General features: G+C 36.9%; 1 long non-coding RNA gene across 1 annotated transcript; it reads right to left on the reverse strand.

Annotated features, from left to right (window-relative positions):
* Positions 1-14,609: 14,609 nt before the first annotated feature.
* On the reverse strand, positions 14,610-22,836 carry LOC135199211 (uncharacterized). The gene is made up of 2 exons (XR_010310977.1): positions 22,688-22,836; positions 14,610-15,738 (listed from the first exon to the last, which is right to left on the reverse strand). It is a non-coding gene; the product is annotated as an uncharacterized LOC135199211 (long non-coding RNA).
* Between the last annotated feature and the right edge of the window lie 1,562 nt (positions 22,837-24,398).

Raw genomic sequence — 24,398 nt, forward strand, 5'->3', positions numbered from 1 at the left:
TGTTTTGTTTTCCTCCATAGTGGTGCATTTCTGAGCTTGAATAGTTGTAAGAATCGTATTTTATATATATATATTATATAGATATATATATATATATATATATATATATGTATATATATATATATGTATATATGTATATATGTATATATATATAAAAGAATCATAAGCATTTCCCCTTTCTCATCAGCATCGTATCACCCCAACCCCCTCGCTATTACTGACGTCAACGACCGATGCTAGTGCGACGCCATTTTGCATAAATCAATCAGCAGATCAGTCCAATTCCCCCCTCCCCTATGATATCACATAATTTCATCACGCAACAAAACACGGGAGCCGTTTGGTCGACCATTCCCAAATGAATCGTGGTAATCTACAGCCTTCATTTATATATTTCGTATATTATTTCGTTGTAATTCCGAATATATATATTTATGCTATATCATACAATTAATATTTTTTTGTTTTTATATATTTCGCCAGCCCTCTCTCTCTCTCTTCTCTCTCTCTCTCTCTCTCGCTCTCTCTCTCTCTCTCTCTCTCTCTCTCTCTATATATATATATATAATATATATATATATATATATATGCTATATCATCAATTAACCTTTTTTTCTATTTAAATCAGTACGCATATATAATGTGTAGCTCATCACATTAAAAAAAAAAAGCTATATATACCTACCCGTTGGTATTTTCACAAAGACAAAATGGGTAAGCCCAGCCAATACTCTCCTCCACCTGCCCCCAACACGCACAAAAATTATGACAAAAAAAAGGCATAAGCCATTTTAATTTGATATAGAGCTGATCACAACCTCCATTCAATTTGGCGAGGCCCGGAAAATGATTGCGAGGTATAATACCAGCGAGTGGGAGAGAAAATATAAAAGGTTCTATATTATACACGGCTCTCGAATATTGTTTGGCCGGCAAAAGTTAATTACCGGATATGAATACTATCGAATTAACAAACAGTTCCCTATACGCGCGGGATTCCGTAATCAAACGCGGCAACAAATATCTATGTATATTTAATATCTATGTATATTTTCAGATGAGGTTTCGCTGCTACAAAGGGTCCTCCGATATATATTGCGTGTGTGGGCATATAGGCTTTTTTTTTGGAGGGGTCGGGGTGTGCGAGGGGTGGGGGTCAAGGGGCGAGTTTGGACCTGCCGGCCTGCTCATGGTCGTACTTATGTGTGTGTGTGTGTGTCTATGAACTGAGCTGTGTCAACTATTATTTCAGATAAGTAACTTTCATTGTTTGTACATTTACACTTGAATTGTCATGCATGAATTTCATGCATGAATATGTATAGGTATACCTTGTAAAGTAAAACCACAGCATGCATACTTTAAACAATCCCACAGTGCGGCTCATGTGGCGCACTGTTGGGGTTAATGACTAAAGGGCGTTTACAACGTCCCTTTGTCCTATTTTTTACCCCTTCTACACTACCCCCGTTCCTGCTTCCTTTCTTCAACCTCGCTGTCCAGCCTCTCTAACTGTTAGTTCTCGGGGCAAATGTGGAGTTTTTCTCCGTTTCTGTACTATAAGCATATTATGTTTATAGGACGAAAAAAAATATATATGTATAAATATAATTTACATAAAGAACAGAATATATATAGATTTAAGGCCGAAGGCCAAGCGATGGGGCGGGCGGGCGGGGGTCGGGGGGAGGCGGGCGGGGGTCGGGGGTCGGGGTCGGGGGTCGGGGGGGCGCGGTCATTCAACTCTGAAATGGAAATTGAGAGTAAAAATGTTTTTAAGCTGTAACAGGAAGAAAACCTCAAGCAGTCGCACTATGAAACAATTGCTATAGGAGAGGGTGGAGGAAAGTGAGATGGATGAAAGATAATATGAACGGAGGTGCAATAAAAGGAAGAACTTACCTAAAAGTAGTGCCTAATATATATAATATAAATTTTTTGTTTTCTGGACCGTGGTTGAGTGTTTCATACATCTTTAATTAATTAATTTATTTATATATTTATTTACTTATTTTGTTTACGTATTTATTTTTCTTTTTTTTTTTTTTTTTTTTTTAATCAGCCACGAACCGCTGTACATTTCTCTATGTCTTAAATCCACAAAGATATCTAGAGCTGGTGACCTCAAAAAATAAGATTATTTATTTATTTATTTATTTTTCTTGTTGTAAATCAGCCACGAACCGCTGTAGCTACATTTCTCTGTCTTAATCCACAAAGATATCTAAATCTTGCCTCCTAAAAAAAAAAAAAAAAAAATTTTTTTTTTACCACTGGAATCCTTGACAACTTCTGCAAATCCAATAATGGTAGCAATCCTTCGCAGGGCGAAGCGGACTTCACAATTTTTCCCGGCGGTCACCCAGTCTCAAAACTGCAAATGTTCGACAGAAAAAAAAAATAAAATAAAACTTCTGATGACAGCGAGGAGGAAGAGAACGTTGCCAGGGAAGAGAGAGAGAGAGAGAGAGAGAGAGAGAGAGAGTTATGGAAATGACATCAGGTTCCTACGAACCAACCATGACAAGCAGAGAGAGTTTCAAGGAGTTACAAGGATTAGGGTGTCTCAAAGACTTATTAGAGAGAGAGAGAGAGAGAGAGAGAGAGAGAGAGATCCCTACAAATAAGACGTCAGGGTCTTACGAACCAACTGTGGCAAAGAGAGAGAGAAAGAGAGAGAGAGAGAGAGAGAGAGAGAGAAAGAGAAATATAGCCTTATGTACTACGTAAGCGACAGATCAAGTGCACAGCAACCAACTATGGCAGTGAGAGAGAAAGAAAGAAACGAGAGAGAGAGAGAGAGAGAGAGAGAGAGAGAGAGAAGGCGTATCCCTCAATCATAAAAATTGCAAAGGGCAACCAACGGTTGTACCTGTCAAACTTTTACCGTCCATTAACCACTAAACGTCTTATCACTTCTGCTTGGGAACTCGCACAAAACCCATACCCTCGGGCACCTATAGAAACTTTCTATGAGCAAGAGCCCATGCTGGCATAAGGCCGTCAGCCAATCAAAAAACCAACTCTTGGAATCTCGCTGCCACTCGTATACCAATAAGGCGTTCCAAGAAGCTAAATAACGTTTCCTAGACGTAGTACCCAATGTTTTTCAGTACAAATATTAAAATATGTTACTGGAGGTAAAGTGAACGAAAGAATACCACTAAGGAAATGCGATAAACGAAGGAACAACGACTGCTTGTGTTTCTAAAAGACAGATGCTTCGAAATACGTGTCTTTCAGACGGCTGCTTGTCGCTTTTTGAGGGGAAATTTTGTTGCCAAATCCTGTTTAATATCAATAGCTTTATCACTCACGGCTGAACTCTTTGCTATACATCTTCATACTAAGAGACCTCGGCAAAGTCTTTTAGTTTTTGTCTACTTACAGACTCTTAAAAGAGTTTAGCATGACAGGAAACAAGTAGAAGCTTTTTAAGAGTATCTGAAAAAACGATCGTTGAAGGAGATGGAAGAAGGGGAAACTGTGGTAAATGGGTTGGCAAAAAAGGGACAAGAATAGATAGCTTAGGTGTGTATCGATGGACTGGACGTTGTCTGAAGAATGGATAAAAATAGATGTCTTGCAAAGACAGCCTGGATATTAATTGAACTGCATCATAAGTAAGTACAGAAGTTCCAGAAAAGACACACAAGACAATTATAGACCTCGATGTTCAAGGTTAATAAGAGACAGGGATGACTCCAGCTCTGACGAGACAAAGAAGTCAAGATGATGATGTTTATTCATTTTAACTGCCGTCTGAAGAAGCGTTAATGACGACCATGATGGTATTTCGTGAGGGCTTCATCCTGGATTGAAAAAGTAGGATGATGAATGGTTCCCGGCCTCTTTTCATTCCCAAGGGAAAGCCTTGCCACCAGAGAGAGAGAGAGAGAGAGAGAGAGAGAGAGAGAGAGAGAGAGAGAGAGAGAGTATGTACCCTCCAGTGCCATAAAAGGTTAGAAAATTCTAAACCTATGTTTGTATTTCCTTCGTTAATTTTGCCCTGATTCTCAGGTTTATCAAAGATGTTCGAATAATTGATGTTACCCTGGTAACTCTTACGGCCTCATTGTGACCCATTTCTGTTCGCACTAGTTCCCCAGAGGTTGTTGCAAATTTCAACACCACCAACCGCCCTCTCTCTTTTTACCAAGGGTTTGTGGGTGAAGTGAGGGGGGAAGACTCCATTCCAAACAATCCCCACCCCTCCTCCTCCTCCATTCACCCAACAATAAATGATAACTCCCAAACTGAAACATATATATATATATATATATATATATATATATATATATATATATATATATATATATATCACGCTTTGAATGTATATCTAAAGGGTCCCCAATCTTCAGGCTAAAACAAAGACCTATTCAGGGTTGGGATAAAAAAAAAAGGGGGGGAGGAGGGTCCCTTCTCCCGCCCCCACCCGGGCCTCCCCTTTGTCGCTCCAAGGAGGACGGTGGAGCCACGCTTGACTCCTTAATGAGAAAAGTTGGGGAAAAGTCTCGGGCGTTATTAGTATGTAAAGCGGGAGGACATTACTCAATGATTGCGTGTTAGTCTTGCAAAAAAAAAAAAAAAAAAAAAAAAAACCGAGACCCGTGAAAATGGAAGTTTAATCAGATTTTTTTAGTCGACTTTAATTTTATTAGGCGTTGAAGTTGACTTGGGGGAGATCGTCTTCATGACCGTCTGATGTCGCTCTCTTTCTCTCTCTGCAGTTTGCCTGATAGTAAGGACATCATCCAGTCAAAGCGCTGTCTTTATCTGACTATAATGGACGTTACGTCCGTCCGTCCGCTGTCATTCAATCACGGCCAAACGGCTGGTCCGATGGGCATGAAACTTGGCAGGGTTATAGTGGGGACAACTAAGATGGTTTATAATGGGGTCAATTGTCTGTCCGTTTGGGCGTTCTCGCCAATTACGTTACAACCGAAGTTAAAAGACATTCATTGATGGGAGAGGCAGGTGGCATGCAGACCTCTTTGTTTTCAAGGCTGCAAATACGTTTATACTGTGGTTATAGTGAGATCCTTCAGTCTTTCACTAACGCTTTGTTGAGTCACTGAAAAAATGCAAATGGCGGACGGCAACGTCACATATCTCTCTCCCATTTCCACGGCGACGTGGTTCCTGTTGATTCTTCTTCTTTTTCTGGAGATTTTGCGTACGTCAGATGCCATTTTCTGATTGTCTTATCTTTTGGAAGTTTCTTAGAGGAGGTATCTTCTTACGTTTGGAGGAGAGAGAGAGAGAGAAAGAGAGAGAGAGAGAGAGAGAGAGAGAGAGAGAGAGAGAGCTCTTTAGGGGCTAAGGAGGGAACTCTTGGGAAGATAGCAAAACTTCTGAAATCGCCCACCGCCCGTACAACCCACGAGTCACAAGAAGAAAATGTGTGCAGTAAACTAGCCTATGACAAGGCAACATTCTAGTAAATACATTCTGTTCTGTTGCCTGGTGTGACATTCTTGATGATTCACTCGTAGGTGACCTGACCTTCTCTTAGGAGACCTCTTCACACAGAAGCCCAATGAAATGCCCACTGTCCAGTATGGTTCCATACCCCCCCCCCCTTTTCCTTAAATCCTATAGACAATATTATTTAATATGCTTAGTTTAATACATACTCTACAGGGTATGAATAGCTAGGAATAGAACATGCAAGAAAATCAAAAGCATTTAGTTTTATATAGTTGTTTATTTACAAGATGTATCCATGTATACTTGGACAGTTAAAATCAAATATATGCAAATATCCAGAGATCAAATCCCATACCCCCCCCCCCCCCGCATTTGATGGTTCTCATAGCCCCAAGGGGTATGGCTGCCCCCTGCTAGCAACGTCTTTACATTTCATTTTTCTGCCCTCTATCCCTATCATCCCATTATCTCTTACTTTTCTACGGTCTACGCTGGATTTTGATGAATGAGAGTAACTTAACACGAGAGATTAATCCGTTACAAGATTCGCAGTACCTCACTTACACATATTTAGCTCCGCCCACACCTGACGATCAACCAATCAGCGACTTCAGAGGAAGGACGTGTGGCGTACTGCAAGTCTTTTTGGAGGGTGACTCTAGTGTCTTATCATTTTGAAATTGCTCATTGCTGAGCTACTCAATGTTGCCAACTGTGGGGTAATTACCCTATACATAAGGTAATTCAGCCTCAAATCCGGGTCTGTATGGTAGCGGGGTAATGCCACGAATTCTAAGCAAAATGTAGGGTAATTTCAAAATATTTGGCTTGTCTTTTATTTTACTTTATATTATTTAGATTTTGTGTGTGCAAAAGATATATAGCAAAAATAATTTTTATCCCTATTTCAATGCTCGGAATCTAACTATGAATCATGTATCTTGGACTCTTGATCAGCGTTCAGGAATGGCAAAAGTTGCCCCCTTACTTTGATGAGATGGAAACGAAAGACCTCAAGACGAAACCTAACAACGACTTTTGGGTTTTCCTAGACAATGTTAAGAATTATTGTGATGTACCTGTATTTAAGAATTTATTTGTTTTAGCCAAATTAGCGTTCACTCTTTCCCATTCAAATGCCGAAACGGAAAGTTTTTTTCTTGTTTAACAGACACAAAAACGAACAAATTAAATGGGGCCAGAATTATTGAATGCCATTTTGGTTACTAATTCAGCAATGAAGGGTAAGAATGTAGAAATAAAAAGATAACAACTGGACATATTACCCTACATCAAATTTCAAAGCATAGGATTTAGAAATGTAAAAGATAAATAAAAAGTAACTAATGAACAACAAATTTATTATCATTTATATCTTAAATGCCAGGCGTAGGGTAATGACAGTGAAAATAGGGTAATCTCAGTCCCTAGGTAGGGTAAGGAGCTCTTTAGATGGTTGGCAACACTGGAGCTGCTCGAACACAATATCATTCGTAGAGTCAGCATTTCGGCCTACATTATTTATCTCTTCGTTTTCCTTGTGAGTTTTTCTCCATTCGCCTTCCAATAATGAGTAACGAATGTTTGCTTAATGCAGATGATTGTGAGAGTGATGTATCATCTGCAAGACATTGGGCCTATTTCAAAGCTTTGTGATGATATACATTTAATAATGGAATAGACATTTATCGTCGTCTTGGTCAGCCTTATCATTTATGATTGCTTACTATAGTATAGTAATAAAAATCCACAATTATACAAATGAATGATTTTGATATGCAATAAGGTATCCCATTTGTAGTATCTCTTGAATGTCAGCAATTCAATTCATAATAATTGTAGATTTATATTACACAGTTTATCACGACATTGTGAATTTCTTAGCATTATTAATATAGTATTTTATTATTATCATTTAAAAAGCCATATAGCTTTAACTTTCCATGGACAAAATTGGTATTTTAGGTAGTCTTTCTACAATATGCAGAATTGTTGTAAAGAACGGCTAACCTACATCTAGTCTCAACGGGGTTTGAAGAACATTTTTAATTTATACATCAATTGGGCGACGTATAAGTACACCAATCGCAGCTATTATTAGAATTTCCGTAAGGGTTATGCCCCCATAGCAAAAGGACCCGCTTTTTTATGTGTTGCCAAACCTTAGTTACAGAATTCCTTTAGTGTTCTTGTTTTTGAGCCATACATTTAAAAATGCAGCAATATAAACTTCCGTAAAATAATTTCGTAAATTTATTGGTAATTATGTAATTTTCGACAATTTATAACGTATCTTTCAAGGCAAAATAACATTGTTTTTATAAAAGCAAACCAGTGCTAAAAGTTGCCAGTTACTAGTTTCTATACTTAATAGATTAACTGGTTTTTCTGATGGTCCATAGATGTCACTAGGTGTTTATTTCCCTTGTTAGCCATTACTTTAAAAGCCGTAAGGACGAAAGATGTCTTCTTGTCGTCATTTAGTCTTGTAGCTGAAATCTGTTGCTTTCCAGTATATGTAAACGTGTTACCAATAGGAAAACAATTTTCATACAAAATAATAAGCACGTAAAAGGTACAAGGAACAATTACTAATATTTGGACAAAAATAACTGTAATTTTAGAAAGGGTCGAGACAGGACGTCCTTCTAGTCTTGAGAGCTATTTTCTTCTGTAGAAGGGAAAGGTAGGCCATGTTTGTTAGCTTACAAAAACTCTTTATAGTTTTAATCATAGCTCTTATGTTTATGCCTTTATTAGTTCACAGACTTTTTATTTTTTTTATAATACCATAATACCAGACCAGATTTCCATCTTTTCCTGTCGTCTCTGTTCTTTCTCATGGAAGGTGCCATTTTTATGTATTGTGCAGTTCTTAAACGGATCCTGGACTTTGGGCAATTCAAGCAAAACATGACCATATTAATATGTAAATTGGAGTTACTATGTATTTTTATTGATTTATGAAGGTGAAATAAATTTCATATGTTTTTTTTTTTTGTTATAAAAGACAATAGACTTTTTGCAAATCCTCCAGCTTATTACATTGCCGATTATCTTTATAAGTTGCCATTTAGTATTTTCTGAATACTTTAACTAGTTCCCGTAGTTCTCAATAGATGGCATCAACTTTCGTACCGACAGCGTTAAATAGTCGCTTTTGTATGTATTGTTCTATTTCCTCTTCGCTGCTGATGAGTACTACGCATTTTTGCCTTCCTTTTGACAAACCTGCAAGTCTTGGAGAAGCAATTGCCAGCCACAACAATTACTTTCCTTAAACCAAATGTTTGAAACTCCTGCCTTTTGTGAAACCAACTCCTTTGTCTTTGTAGGATGTTTCCATATGATGCATATGAAAGTTACTTATATTCCCGCCAAAATGTGTTTAAGGCGGGAGAAATTGAGTCTGGGGCAGTCTCGCTTGAGTAAGCGTAGCCTCAACATTGTCACGTGCACTGCTGCTCATCATGTATTGAACTGTGTGAAAATACAGCTATTGCATATTGCTCGTGTTTGAGTATACCCAACCTGCTTACAGTCTTTCACTTTTTTTATATCAGTTTCTCGCTCCAGCCTACCAAGAATATGCACATTGAATAATTCCATTACGATAGACGCTAGTACAATGCCTCCATAGTTGACATTCCAGAGACCAACTAGTTTCCTCATTCCATAATTTTCAGAAGATATTAGTACTAGCTTATACGAGATGTCATTACACCATCAGCTGAATTTATTTGTGCATTGATTCACCTATAACCATGTTTTGATCATCTCCCAAGTGTGTTTTTTTACTGGTTTGTGTGGCGTGTTAAGAATTATATCGTCATGAAAGTCTCAGAAATATGTATAAAAATCTTTTAATGTTTTTGCTTGCTGTTAAATACGATCAGTGATGAACCACATAACTGCCAACCCATTGCAATTGGATCTAAACTTACGAATAAAGAGCATCCTTTCGTAATTGATCGTTAACGCGAATTTAAACCAATAATTACTACAAGAATTACGTAAAAACAGACGTCTGTACTTTGCTAAACTAAGTTAGTTACCCTTGCAATTTATAACGTTTTCTTTAGTCACCCTGAAGAGAAAATGAAAAATTACTGTATAGCGGTGACTTATATACCTAGATTGTCGTACCTCAACTATTGTCAACAATATTATTTTTATTTTTAGTTTACTGACGTCCATAGGAGGGTTCTTCCATTACTTCTGTAAAGGTTCCAGTTAAGATAATCATCAGTACCTTATTTGTCATTGTAATATGGTTTACTTCTCTGTATTTTACCGAGGAAGTTCATATAACAAGTTGCTAAACTTGTTAGGCTATGTGTTATAGTGACATTTTTTTTTTACTCTTTCCGTTTTACAGAATCGTATATTAATGCCTGAATAATTTTATAGCGTAACACGTTGCCATGGCGTATGTTCTACTGTAGTGATGATTCAATTTTCAGGTGACGTATATATAGTTAATTTTTTTCACAGACCTTATGCGAATGCTCTCAATATCTTGTTGAATTGTGCTAAGATGTACCTAGTTCCCTGTGATCTTTGTTTATTTTTATATCTTCAAAATACTTATTGTTAGGCTTACTAAGAATAAAAACCCCTCCTATGGGGTTCATTGTCGTCAGTGCACCATGTATGTGATTTGTAAGCATTCCCAAAGGGTGTTTATAAAGAAGGTCTCTCTCTCTCTCTCTATTTATGGATATTTGTATCTTGCATAGTGGGAACATTTTTGTTTTGTAAAGGAATTGCAATCATTATAATGACCTTTTGTAAATTCTGGAGTTAGGTCGAAAAGACTATTCCAGATGAAAGCTGTGGAGTCTGTACTTTTAGAATCCTTGTGAGATCGTGATATATTTTGTTTTGTCTTTATAAATTACATTTTCTCTATCAGATTTACATTTTAAAAAAAGCATATGTTTATTTTACGTAATTTTTAAATTAAAAATTGTCTTGGGTCATTAGACTTCTATCTTAGCAATGTCCTTGTTATATATTTTACGGTGATTCTTTATGGACACAATTACTTTTGACTATAAAACTCCTTCAATGACAAAAATATATAGATTTCTCTTTAGACCCAAGGGAAAATGTAATGCCAATTTGCAAAGAAATGGAGACGAACAATTCAATTCAAAACAAAAAGAACCATTTTTGCAGGTTTATCAAGAATACCTGATTCCTGGAATTTGAGGTTTATCAGGAACACCTGATTCCTGGAATTCTGGGTGCTGTGGGCCTGACCAGGCAGTTACCAAAGACTTTGGCAGTTACTTCAGTTCAACTTCAGTTGTTTGTTTGTTTGTGATGGTGTTTATACGTTGCATGGAACCAGTGGTTATTCAGCAACGGGACCAACGGCTTTACGTGACTTCCGAACCACGCCTTCAGTTCAGTTGTGCAGCCATTTTAACTGTGACAAGTGCTAAGTTCTTTCGATGGGTTTTTGTGCCGTGAATAAAGTTCGGTGGTAAGTGTTTTTGAATGCGTATTTTACATTTATAAATTGATTTCAGTTGTATGTGGTGTTATGATAACGATGTTTTAAATAGACGAATATTTGGGAAATTGTGATTTTTAAGTAAGCTGGCCCTTTTCAAAACTTGGTCTGTTAGACTATAGTCTATAGGCTGTTGTGGACATTGGTTACTGTATACATATGTCAGTTGCTTTTGTCTTTTAATTTAATAATCTTTTATGTGGGAAAACGGGAGGTACCAACAGGGTTACTTTTTAATTAAGCTAACCAAATTTGTCTTAAATCCCTGTTAATAATTTGCCGTTTCATTACTGAGATTTCTCGCTTGCTAATTTTGCTTGCTATATACCATTGTAGTTCGACTTACTTCATTATTTAAATGCTGTTTATAAATTTGGTACCTACCAGTGACTGCTTTGATTTGTTCAGTGATGGGATATGAAAATGCTACTAGCACTTTTGAGCTGAAAATATATACCAAGCACAGCCGCTGTGCTTGGCTGTAGTTCTAGCGTCAGTCTCTTGTTTTTTTAGTTAAGCGTATACTTAGTAGTTCAAGTTTAGTTACCAAAAGACCAGTTAACGTGCAGATCGAGGTAACTCCAATCTAGATCCCGTCATCTGACCATCCCAATTTTTAGGGTACAAGTTTGAATAACAGGCTTCGGGTAAAAGTGATTTTTACGTCTAGTTTTGTGGTTGGCGTGTTCATGGTGATTCTTGGCGTGTTAAAGGCCTTTTAAGAAGCTGATAGTTGCCATAGTAGTGGCTTCACGTCGGTTGGGTTGGTTTGGGTTACAGGGGTAGCAGTGGGCTTGTGCTATTTATTGGATTATGATTTAAGAGCCGTTTGTGGTAAGGCGAAGCTTAAGGAGGTTGTGCTCCTAAATACATCTAGGCCGACGTTTGTAATTTTACGAACTAAAGATTTTAAAGATTTCCCCATGTAAGTAAAAAATGGGTTACTTTAAACTAGCTATCTCTTCTAAATTACGACCGTTAAAACACGTTAGTCTGTTTGGCAAGGTGAATATAAATGAAGGAAAAAGTGAACCATGTGCAGGCATTTCTGTAACGAACATGCTCACCACAATTTGCAAGGTTTCTTTTTTTCGTGTGCGTGTGCAGGATTTTTAGAATAGTCCGTATAACGCTTTCTAGTGAGGATCTCGAACCCCCTTTCCTTTGTTGGGGGGTTGAGGGGGGTAGGGGAATGTATTCACGAGTTTATTAGGGGGTTGGGCGTCTCCACGGTCTAGGTAGACCGTGGGTGTCCCTTTGCTGTCTAACCAGTCAAATTTAGTTGGGATATGTCAGTCTAGTCCAATCAACAAACTTGTCCAAGAGTGATGCCTAACGTATACATTCCTCGCTGTTGATAAAGGCAATGAAAAACTGCCTTGTGATTCTCTAAAAAACTCCGAAACATCTAATTTATACAGTCAACCAATCATGACTTAATTCAGCCTTACGTAAAATGGATCACCTGAAGAAAAACGACCCCAACAAGCTGGGGTCGCTTTTCTTCAGGTGGAAAATATTGGGGTCGCTTTTCTTAAGGTGAGGAATTAACAAGGTAAAAAGCCAGTTTATAAGTTGATGATTATTAGTGTAACGACATAGTGAGACTACCCAATAAAAGTGCTAACAGGGGTTACAGTAAGGCTGTGGCGGAACGGCGCTTCGCGCCTTATCCGCATATTTAAAGATTCTAGGCAAGCTCGTTATGTTCTGGCAAGCGGTAATGTTGCGCTGCTGCGCGCTAGCCACAGGGTTTACAGTAGGTTTGATTATTTTTGTACTGAAATATATATCTATATTTTTTTCTCCTTTTTCTATAATATTATGAGCTAAAGTGGGTCACCTGAAGATTAGACACACCAACAAGCAGGGGTAGTTTATCTTCAGGTGGAAAATATTGGGGTCGCTTTTCTTCAGGAGGAAAATATTGGGGTCGATTTTCTTCAGGAGGAAAATATTGGGGTCGATTTTCTTCAGTAGAGGTATTAGGGGTCGCTAATCTTCAGGTGATCCCGTAAAATATAGTAAAGCCAAAGAAAACTTATTTAAAGAACATTCTTACAAATAATTAAAACGTTAACTCCACGAATAATAAGTTTAATATTTTCGCAATTTCATAATACAAGGAGGAATCTATACACAGTTTTAAGGGTTTTCGAACAATTTAGAATCATTCGTGCCAATGGGTTAGTTGTTTTGGACGTTTGGGAACTAAAAAGTTAAGTTGTAGTAGAGGAACTTATTTAGTGGTGAAGTGTTCAACAAGAAAGTTTAGTAGGCCTTGGGTCCTGTTGTTTGCTGAAAGTTAATGATAACTTTTAAGCCTAGACTTAAAACTTGTTTCTTTTCTAGGTGGAATATTAGCGACATAAAATTAGCCTAGCAGTTTTTTAGACCTACAGGTTAAGTCCCTTTCATGACTAATTAAATTAATAAAATTTCAGAGACTGAAAACTTTTCAACCTCTAGTTTCTCTCCTCGCAGAGGATGACTTGAGTGGGAAAAAAAAAAAGTGTATAAGACTAGTTTAGTCACTTGTACAAAACTAGAGGGTTGAAAGTTTTCGAAGTTTCTCTTGAATTGTATAAATTAGTCATTAAAGTGACTTGCTTGTTAAGTCTAAAAAAAAAAAAAAAAACTGTAGCTATTTTTACGTTCGCTATATTCACCTATAAAAGAAGCAAGTTAAGTCTAGGCTTAAAAAAGATAAAAGTTATGATTAACAGAAATATTTCCTTTCAGAAACTTGACAGCTACCTACGGATATTTGATCCATTCAAGAGAAATAGACTGATCTCAGCTGGTGCTCAATTTTGAATATTGTACGAGCGGGGACCTTTTGCGTCTTGGGGAGATTTGAATAAAAAGTTTCAATAAAGTGTAGCTTGCATTAGAAGGTTTATTGTGCTTTCAAATAAAGATTTTGATTGGGTAGACTTATACATGTATGGTGCTTTTCATGAAGATATAATTTTAAATGATCTTGTGTAGTAGACGAACACCTGTTGCCTTAAGAATTACGTTCGTAATGTTAGTCAAGACTGGATTAAACAATACGGTAGAGATTTTGTTGTTGTACACGCTGTTTGCCCCATATTCACCATAGTAGCAAGAAACAGTAACTTCATTTTTTTCAGTATTCCATGAATTTTGTTCGCCATTATTTAAAATTTTTTCACAAACACGCGTATGTTAAACTAAATTCAGTTTCAATTAAAGAGGCTGACCATGTTTGATGTTATGGAGTTTTTCTCTTTGAATTTACATTCCTTTGATATGGGATAGGATGCTTAAACCGTTTCATTTTCAGAATTTAAAGTTTAACTTTAAATTCTGATCAATTGACTCCTTTAAGGAGTCTTCTCTTCATAACTGAAAAGGATCCTGTCCGTTTTGACCAAGTCTGGTTCAATGTTAAGTTCTATACTAATGTACTATGTTGTTTTCAGCTATATCGACAAGATTACTTCAAAGACGTGTTGTGTTAAAAGTGAACGGAAAGGCTCTAGAACTGAAGATGTCTCCGTAGAGGAAATTCGGCTGGTTCACAAATAATTATTGGCTCGTCTGCCAAGGTAATGTTTGAAACTTCTGGATTTCTTAGCAAAACAAACCAAAATTTTCACTTCAGGAAATTGGCAGAGATACAATGACCAAATTTCATAGAATTTTAATTAGCAAGAACAAAGACATTTTACAGGTATTAGATCTATCTTGGAACTGATATAAGATCCAAGTAATTCTCATTAAAATGAACCGAACATAATTATCTTAGGTTATCTAGAATGCGAGTACTATATACAATGCTTTATTCAAGGATATTTAGTGAGTTTGTCTGTGTATTACAGATCTCTTGTGGTATGTTGGGAAAGACGATGACGTGAGCTCCATCAACAGATATGGAAAGACTACGAAGAAAAAGATGAGGGACGAAGATATCTCCTAACTTCCAGATATATTTCGGGGAGGAACAAAGCAGTGATAATGATGTAGTGGAATTGACATCTGTCAAAACTGAGGAGACTGCTACTTGAGGACTTATAGTATACTATTCCATCAGAATGGAAAGCAGACTATCAGAGCTACTTAGGTTTATCAGAGAGGAGACAACTAAAGCATCAGCATGTTGGAGGATATAGAGAGGAGACAACATTTACCACATGGATACTTAAGGATGTTGACATACATGAATGCAAGAACTGAATTATAGGATATTTATTGTTAAAATGGTATTCATACCCTATAGTTGAGCATAAGTTAACATGTACAGGTATCTGTTGTTTATTTAAAGGTTATTGTGCAAAAGTGACTAAAACTACTTTTATGCTCAGTGATGACTATTCATATCTTGGACGGTGGTTTTTGCTTGTGAGGGAGGTTTATATTAGAACATAATTCTACCTACAAAATTTCAAACCTTTACTGATAACGCATGAAATATGGAACTACACATCCATTCAAAGAGGTCAGAACCACAACAAATGCAGGAAAGAGTAGGGGATGGGATATATACTTAATAACTCGACATACACCTATCTCCTACTCATAGACTTACCAGTTCCTTTGCCTGATATAATTCTGACCTCCCCTTTCAACAGTAGTAGTTCAGATTTCAAGCATTATCAGTAAAGGTCGGAAATATGGAGAGAGAACTAATGTATTCCACTATATACCTCCAAGTAGCCTCCTTCTCTACTGTGGTAGTCTTCCCCTTCTGTGTGCTTGATGTACTTCAAACAGATGTCTGTTAGTCCATATTTCAAGCAGAAGCACCAACAGTAAGTCTGAAATATTGGAGGAGAGTTACTACTGCATTCAATAAAATGGGGCAGAGCAAATACAACTAACTTCCATTTATTTTCAAAGATATCTAGATATAGTAAGGTCTCTAGTCAACGAGCAACATAACTGTAAATCCATTACGCAATGCTTTATTTTCAAAATTATCTAAATAGTATTAAGTCTCCTGACTAATGTCAACAAGTTAGTTATATAACTAACTTACTGTAAATCCACTATTAAATACTAAGTGAAAACTCATCACTTCCAGCCAAAATAACACTGTACGGTATTAGAAAATATCGAAATAGGTAATCACAGACAATTCTAGTATGAATAAGAAAATATTAAAAAGGGGTAATCACAAACAGATAACTATAGTAATTAATAGAAGTGAAAGAAGTTTTTTTATACAAAAAAATCAAATGGTGCCTTTTGAGCAACAAATTCTCTATAGCAGAGGTTACGGTAATTGCCAATTAACTCCCTACTATGGAAAAAATTTCCACTCGGTACTGAACAAAGCCACAAAACAGTCCAGGCAATATCTCCATGTCCTTTTGAAGTGAAATTTCATACAATTAATTCACCTAACTTCAGGCCACATTTTTTTCTGGTTCATTGATGTCCATACATTTGAATCCAGTCTTTTGAAAAACTACTGTACAGACATTGAAACATGAATAGGTAGCAAGTCAATTACTTTCAACCAAATAATTATTTTGATAACTGAAGTCTCAATAGTAAAGGTGCCAGTAATTACCATGGAAGTTACTGTCACCTGTAAGTGGTGCCCCAATATTGGGAGATTATCACAACAATGATATCAAAAGACCCACTAATGGAAGATTGTCACTGGAATGATATAAAGAAGTCAAATCCAGTGTGTCAAAATGTCAATTTCCCAAACTCACAAGAACCAAATGTAGAAATGTGAAAAAAACAGTGCCTATATCAATAAGCAAAATGCAGACATTTCTACGACAAACCCCTTCCGTATTTAAGCAGGTCAAAACCATCTAAACCATTATCCTGTTTCCAATATCAGCAATCATAATCAAGAATGTGTACAACCTAGTGATTATTAATTTTATATAATTGCATGCCTGTATGAGACTCTCTTCAAAGTCAAATTCTACAAATTTGGAATTACCAAAATATTTAACTGGAAATCATTTCCAAACAACACATGCTGTGCATTCCTCAAGTCATTTCACTGATGGATCAACTAAAACAATGTAGTGTCTGAAAGACGACCAGACCTCCGGCAAAACTAGCCATCTAAAAATGGCAAGAACAGCTATGAAAGTTGAATCAATCCCAAAAACTACAGTCAAGTAGTGATTTGTATGCCACTGAGCCTAACCTTGCAAAAATGCCAAAGTTTGTAGCTTCAACCTGCAAAATTGATTCACAAAAACATTTAGAGCAGAGAACATACAGGGAAGGTTACTGAATTAACCTGCTGGTCTTTCGGGATCTTGACAATCCAGCAACTTCGCCTTGTACAAAAACTCAGGGAGCACATCAATCAAGCAACAACAGCCATCCTTCAAGCCCCACCGTTTAGATTATGGAAGGGTCTAAGGTGCCAACTGAAGATCCAATATTTTCTTGCACAAAGTTCTGCAAGTTAGAAGCCACTCTTTCAGTGCATTCATACGCTCTTGCTAAAGAAATTTTAAACGTATGGTATGTATAAACACAAGAACATAAAACATTTGTAAGAGCAAACACACTGAGCTCTCTCTAATCATTAAAAGACTGCACTATCATGTCAAAAATGTTTGGGACAATGTCTCTCTCTCGGAGAAAACAGGACTACCTTTTTTCTCAAGACCTAAAATTCTCTCACAATTTTGGTGAAGTTTTTCCTTCGAGTGATATCTGTAAAAGAAAGGAAATCTTAGTAATTAGATCAACAAATAAATCCTTTTTATGCTTACTATAATGAGACTGCACCAATTTAGCTTATACTATAATGAGACTGCACCAACTTAGCCTATACTATAATGAGACTACACCAACTAAGCCTAATTATAATTATTAATAAACACCGTAGTTCAACAAGACCATTGAATATGCATTCCTAACTTTCATAGGATGACCTGAATGGCTTTACCTTAATTAACACAGTGATCCCTCAACTGATCACACCTCTGTACTTAAAAGTTACATTACTCTCTTGATTTTCACCTAGGCTATCTTTTCAGATATGATGCATTTTTAAAAATAAACCTCTAAAACTGAAAGATTAAGGTCCAAGTTAGTTCAGGCTAGGAACTATGTGACATTGCTGTTATCTCTAAAATACTTAATGCTCTTCACCCTTCCCGTTTGTTTGTTTGTATGGTGTTTTTACGTTGCATGGAACCAGTGGTTATTCAGCAACGGGACCAACAGCTTTACGTGACTTCCGAACCACGTCGAAAGTGAACTTCTATCACCAGAAATTGACATCTCTCACTCCTTAATGGAATGGGCGAGAATCGCCAGCGACCACCGAGGTGAGAAGCAAACACCAAACCAACCACGCCACTGAGGCGCTTCCACCCTTCCCGTGGCTTTTTATGATGAACTGATTTTGACAGGGGCCCACCAGCCTCAAGTCAATACAGTATTACATAATTACATTATTTCAACCATAAAAGACAAACAAATCACTATGAAATGAAGATAAATCTTAAAAATGGGAGGGACAATAAGTAAAAACTATTCTAAACCTTGAGAGCACAATGCATAAAACAAGTGATCGCATGTTAGGCCCCGTCCACACGACCGAGCTTTGCTCGACTTTGTTCGATGTGACATCAGAAGCGGAGAAACCGCGGCAAAGTTCTGACTTTTCTCGCTGTTTCTCCGCTTCTGACATCACATCGGACAAAGTTCGTCGACCAAAGCTCGACCGTGTGGACGGGGCCAAGAATGAGCCAAGATACAGGCATCACCAACATGTGTTCTAACAAACTTTGCAGCTTGCATGACCCACCTCCCGCAAGAAGTTGTGCAAGCTGAGAACATTATATAAAACCAAAGAACTTTCATAGGTTTGTATTGAACAAATATACAATGCAGTACATATACAATGCATACTCAATGGTCTTGTTGAACTACAGTGTCTATTAATAGTTATAACTAGGCTAAGTTGGTGATCTCATTATAGTGTAGGCTAATTAAGTTAGTCTCATTATTTGAATAACAAATACAATATGTTCTCAATAACCAATCATGCCTACTTTTCTCTCTAGATTACAGGCAAAAATTTTTTGGTAGTTTTTTTAACTGAATTAAACACCTGGTCTAGGTGTCCATTAAAAGCCATTTCCACGTTTTCGTAGACATTCCTATTGCTTCCATATCTACCACTATTCTGAATAACTGCCCTTTTCACATCTTATTTACAGCACGTTCCCTAGTCATCTCAAACTTGGAGATCTAAGACAATTTGTGGGCAGTTTCCTAATTTGTAATATGACCACTGATACATAAATGCTTGCATTTTGAGGTGGCACCTTAAAAATCATCTACATTTTCTTTACAAGAGTATGAAGTATATTCATATCAGAAATACGGGAGGTGGGGGCGGGGGAATTGTATAGGCATATAAACTTATCTGTACATAAAAATATGGTTTCAATGAAAGTAGATCTGCTGAAAACACAAACTAAGAGTGAGCTACCTCATGACATGGTGCTATTCTTACTAAATAAAACACTATTCCCACCTTCATATTATTCCTGTTTTCATCTAATGCGTTCATCACTCCACATAATATACTTTCATTTGTATGGGAATGGTTAAGTAATAACCCTACACTATAATCTTATCAGCTGAATTAAAGTAATTTCCTTCTGTTAGAGTTTACTGCCCGAAGTGTACCTGTGGTCTCTCCCACCTCTGGTCAAACATCAACCTGACCATGCTCCAATGTTCATTTCTCAATGTACAACAAATCCATTAAGAGACCTCTAAAGCATTCATAGAAGCCATTTCTATAACGCTAATCTGTCATGTTAAACTACAGCATATTATCAAGTACTTCTCTTAAGACTTCCAAATACTCATGCTAGCCTTGGAAACTTCTTAAATCTGGAATTATTATAACACAAACATTTTCCAAGATACAGCACAAATAAAGGTGCAATCATACCTAAAGTAACAAGTTTCAGAGTGATGGTAGTAGTTTCAAAACAGCATGCATCAAGGAACAACTAAAGCCTCTTGCAGTTCTGATTTTGTCAGCTTTAAACAAAGAGGAGACCAGCAGTTTTTATCAAGTGGTGAGCCTCAATGAATGAAAAGGAAACCATCATTGCTAAGACTGCAGTATAATCAACTCTAAAAAAATTAATATAGCTAAAACCTTCAAGAACCAGTAAATGCAAATGAAAATACAATTGTACCTTTTAGGTAGCCTATGGATTTGTATCAAATGAACTTTTCACACCAGCAACAACTTATATATAATACATAATCATTCCACTTAACCTGCCTTGTCTTTTTTTTTTTCTCCACTGTACTTCTAGCCTTTCCCTTCGCATCACCTCTCTTTGGATACCTTTAGAACTTAAATTTTAAAAGTGCAGATCTTACTTGGTACAGTTTATGTCAAGTTTACCATGCTCCGGTAAATCCTCCAAATTCTACTTTTTCACTTCAACAGCGGCACCTCGTCAAACAAGAGCAATGGAGGGTATCCTAAAATTCAACTCATATTTTGGTGCAATTCTGAATAACTTCAATGAAAAGCAAAACTCTGGTTCCAGCAGGAAGGAGTCATGGTGGCACCATTACTTGTCTCACTGAAAGCTCACCGAATCAGGCAAGTTCAATTTTATATGCTGGCTTTTTTCAAGATTTACTAAGCCTTGATCTGCTTATCTTGCTTATGTATCATATTTAACCTACTCCGCTGAATCAGGAACTTTCCTTAGTCGTGGTTAGGTTTATCAGAAAAAATAATTTCATAAGTTATAGTAAATGTGCTTCTCCTTAGGCATGCGATCATAAAACTCTCACGGCATATACATACTTTTGATTAGGCAGTATATATGACAGATGTAATTTGATTCGGACACTTCTTTCTCTGGTAATTCTAGGCAATAACTCTACACGGACTGCAAAGAACGTTCCCGCGAATGCAACAGCCACTAGGGATTGGGGCGTCAAATGTCGTTAGTCATGTTTAGTACTAGCCCCTGGGGATTAATTACAGTCGACCCTAGCCCTGGGGTTAAAAATTACAGTCGACCCCCCAAAAATAACTAAATCTTAATAAGGAAACCAAATATGTACTATAGGAAACTGTAATTTCCAAAGCAACACCCGACGCGGAGTTATTACCAACATCTACCCTTTCTTTTATGAATACATTAAACTGCTGTGGTGACCATACAGGAAATTGCAAGTGATTCAAATCCACATTTAGGTTTTCTTTATTATAGTCTTAATAAGTTTCTTTTATAGTTTTGAAAGATTCCACCTTCCATTCTGTTGCCCATTTACAAGTTACTATTTGAGTCCAGTCACTTTTTAGGCCATGCAACAATATTTTCAGAAATCCCATCATTTTAATTGTTCAGCCACCAATGTCAACATGTGATCTCAAATACAGACTGCAGAAACCTGCATGAGTAATGGTCACTAATAATCATACAGTTCTGCATAAGCTATCTACTGCAATTAAACTGCCATAGCTAACATGCAGTTATGGAGACAGCTTAACGAGATTCTAATTTCTAAGTATAGCCTGAAGAAACTAGGCTAATTATGGAGACCTATCAAAGATAATTCCTTCTCCCATTAGGTTATGCAGACTGAACTCAGTGTGGTCAGGGTTATTATACTAGGTCCAGTATACATTTCAAGGAGGTAATATTACCTAACCATACCAACCTTTACCTATCCTAACCTAAGACATTGTGCCCTAACCTGACGGCAGGGAGCTTCGCCCTTCCTGAGAACCCCCCATGCAAGTTGTGACCCCTTAGGCAACTCTGCATTCAGTAATTCTAGGCAGTAACTCCACACAGCCTGCAAGGAATGTTCCCGTGAATACGACAGCCACTAGGGATTGGGGCGTCGAATGTATTTCGCCATATTCAGTAACAGTCCCTGGGGATTAATTACAGTTGATCCCCCCAAAATAATGGTAAATTCTTAATAAGCAACCCAAATACAATAGGAAATTGCAAATTCCAAAGAAGTACCTGCCAGGGAGTCATTAGCTAGATTTACCAGTAACTAGCCCCTGTGGGTTAATTACAGTTGACCCCCCAAAAATAATAGTAGTCTTAATAAGCAACCCAAATAGGTACTAATAGGAACCTGCAATTTCCAAAGAAATACTTGCTCTCTCTCTACTACTTAGATTAACCAATGAAACTTCTCAATGCGGCTGCAATACCCCTTGATTGACAGAGATAACACTGCTTAAGAATTACACTGTATCTACTAGTTATAGTAAAAATCTCAAAAACAGGCCAAAAAGGCTGCGCTAATATGCATTTGATCTGTGAGAAAAGCTTACCATATATTAAAATATATGGATGTTCATCTGAAATATTAGCCTTCCGCAATGGTCTAACCAATTTACAATAATTTGGGTACTCTAGGGGGCTAACTCATTCTCCAAGTATAGTTGGTAGCCATTTTAAGTCTCCATCAGACCAACGGTTTAGAAAATTTAAGCATTTACCCAATACACAAATAGTGATAAAAATGATCCAAGATTAGCATAATCACGCTAGAAATATCATACACTTTAAGGTAGTCTAAACCCAACTTTCTATAATTACCGAGACGAGTCTACTTCGCAGCCATGGGTTACTTGTCAAGACCTTTTTGGCAACCATTAGCCTACCAGGTGACCCCATCACTGGGAGCACTTACTTCAATAGAACTATACCTTCAAGGGATATTCTGAAGCATCAGTTAACAAGTATAATTACTTACCTATGATAAACATTAATCACTGTATGTATTTCACGTAAAATAGGACGGTAAACTGCACAAATTAACAAATGGTGGGGTTCCACTGGAAGAGGTACTTTTCCCTTCTCTTCTCTCTTGTGAAGGAATTTGGAATGTCGAGTCTCGACAGTCGTGAGTCGAGTCGTCCCAAGGGAGCGTGCGTGTGACGTCATGAAAAGCCTACGAAATATCTTGCTAAAATACATACAATTTTAGTAACTGTTTCTAAATAAAATGATCCCTATTTCACCATGCAAAGAAGATCAATGACATTTAGTTTCAGTGGAAACAGACATTTTATCACAGAAAAGTTCCCGAATTGCTGTAATTTATAATTGCAGATAGAGTGAATGGGATATTATCATCAATGGAATTACATTTTTTTCTTTTACTAAATGGGGTGTATCAAGATGACTTTCCACTTCCCTTTAGAAGAAGGGATGCTGTTTTCTCTCTGTATATTATAATTTGGCAAGTGAACGAAGGCGTTTGGACACGCTCTAGATATCTGTTATGTCGATATACATTAGATTCTGCTGTTCCTGGTCGTCTTAGCTGACAACATCTGAGGAAAAAATATAATGAAAAGACCAATCTACTGTCAAAATGATAAATTTAAATACTCTGATTATATGCATTTAATCAAATATTAATACTTTCCTGAAGTTAAAAATTTTATATTCATTTTAAGGTAGACTTTTCATATATTTTATCGTTAAATTTTTTTACACAGTACTTCAAATTTTTCTCTTTTATTTCATTGGCATGATTGATGATGAATTCACGACAGGGAAGCAAACCCAGGGACGCAATTAACCCAAGGAAGCCTCTTTATATAGGAGAGAGAGACATTCAGCCATTACTGCCTCTGTCGCACCTGGGGACATCTGTTGGTAGTTATAGAAACTAAAACTGCTAAAAGGTTAAATAAAACATTAACTGGCAACTTTTGAAATGTATAGCTGCTATGAAGAGGCTATTGTAAGATACCAATAAACAAATGTAAATAATTGTTCTAATCTCAAGTATCATAGATACATTAAAATACAAATTTTAATTTAATATAAAACCCTATAATTACCCATATTCATGCAAATCAGGAATTGCATTAGAGTTCTTCACAAGACATACTTTGGCTATACACAAAAAGGCGGGACCAACGATGAACGTAAGTTATACATTTTTTTAAAAAATTGAGAAGCGAATATTGTAAATTTTAATGGAGAGCAAATATATGCAGTAACAATAAACATTAGATAAACTGATCATTTGCAAAACAAAAAGTTGAGCAATTGTCACTATTTATTTCCCAGTAGTCAGAAAGTGCTCATGAATTAAGTCCATTTAAACAGAAACGATACAGAGTTAAGGTGCGTCCACACGGTCGAACAATGTCCGACGGACAAACACTGTTACCATATCATACGCGAAGCAGGATGACGTCATAAGCGCTGAAACGATAGAAGTAGATCTGGCAACAAACAATGGTACCAGAGGAGGTTGTATACCACTGTTTTTACTCTGCTCACAAGGCCATTGTTGATTGGTAACAATGGTTGTCCGTCGGACATTGTTCGACCGTGTGGACGCACCTTTAAATGACGGCTTTCTTAGCTGTGGCGGCATATTATGATTTGGCTTGATAGCAAACAAAGAAAATATCATTGTTATCGTCATAGGTCAGAGTAATAGT

Source organism: Macrobrachium nipponense, chromosome 25 (assembly GCF_015104395.2).
Source record: "Macrobrachium nipponense isolate FS-2020 chromosome 25, ASM1510439v2, whole genome shotgun sequence".
NCBI lineage: Eukaryota > Metazoa > Arthropoda > Malacostraca > Decapoda > Palaemonidae > Macrobrachium > Macrobrachium nipponense.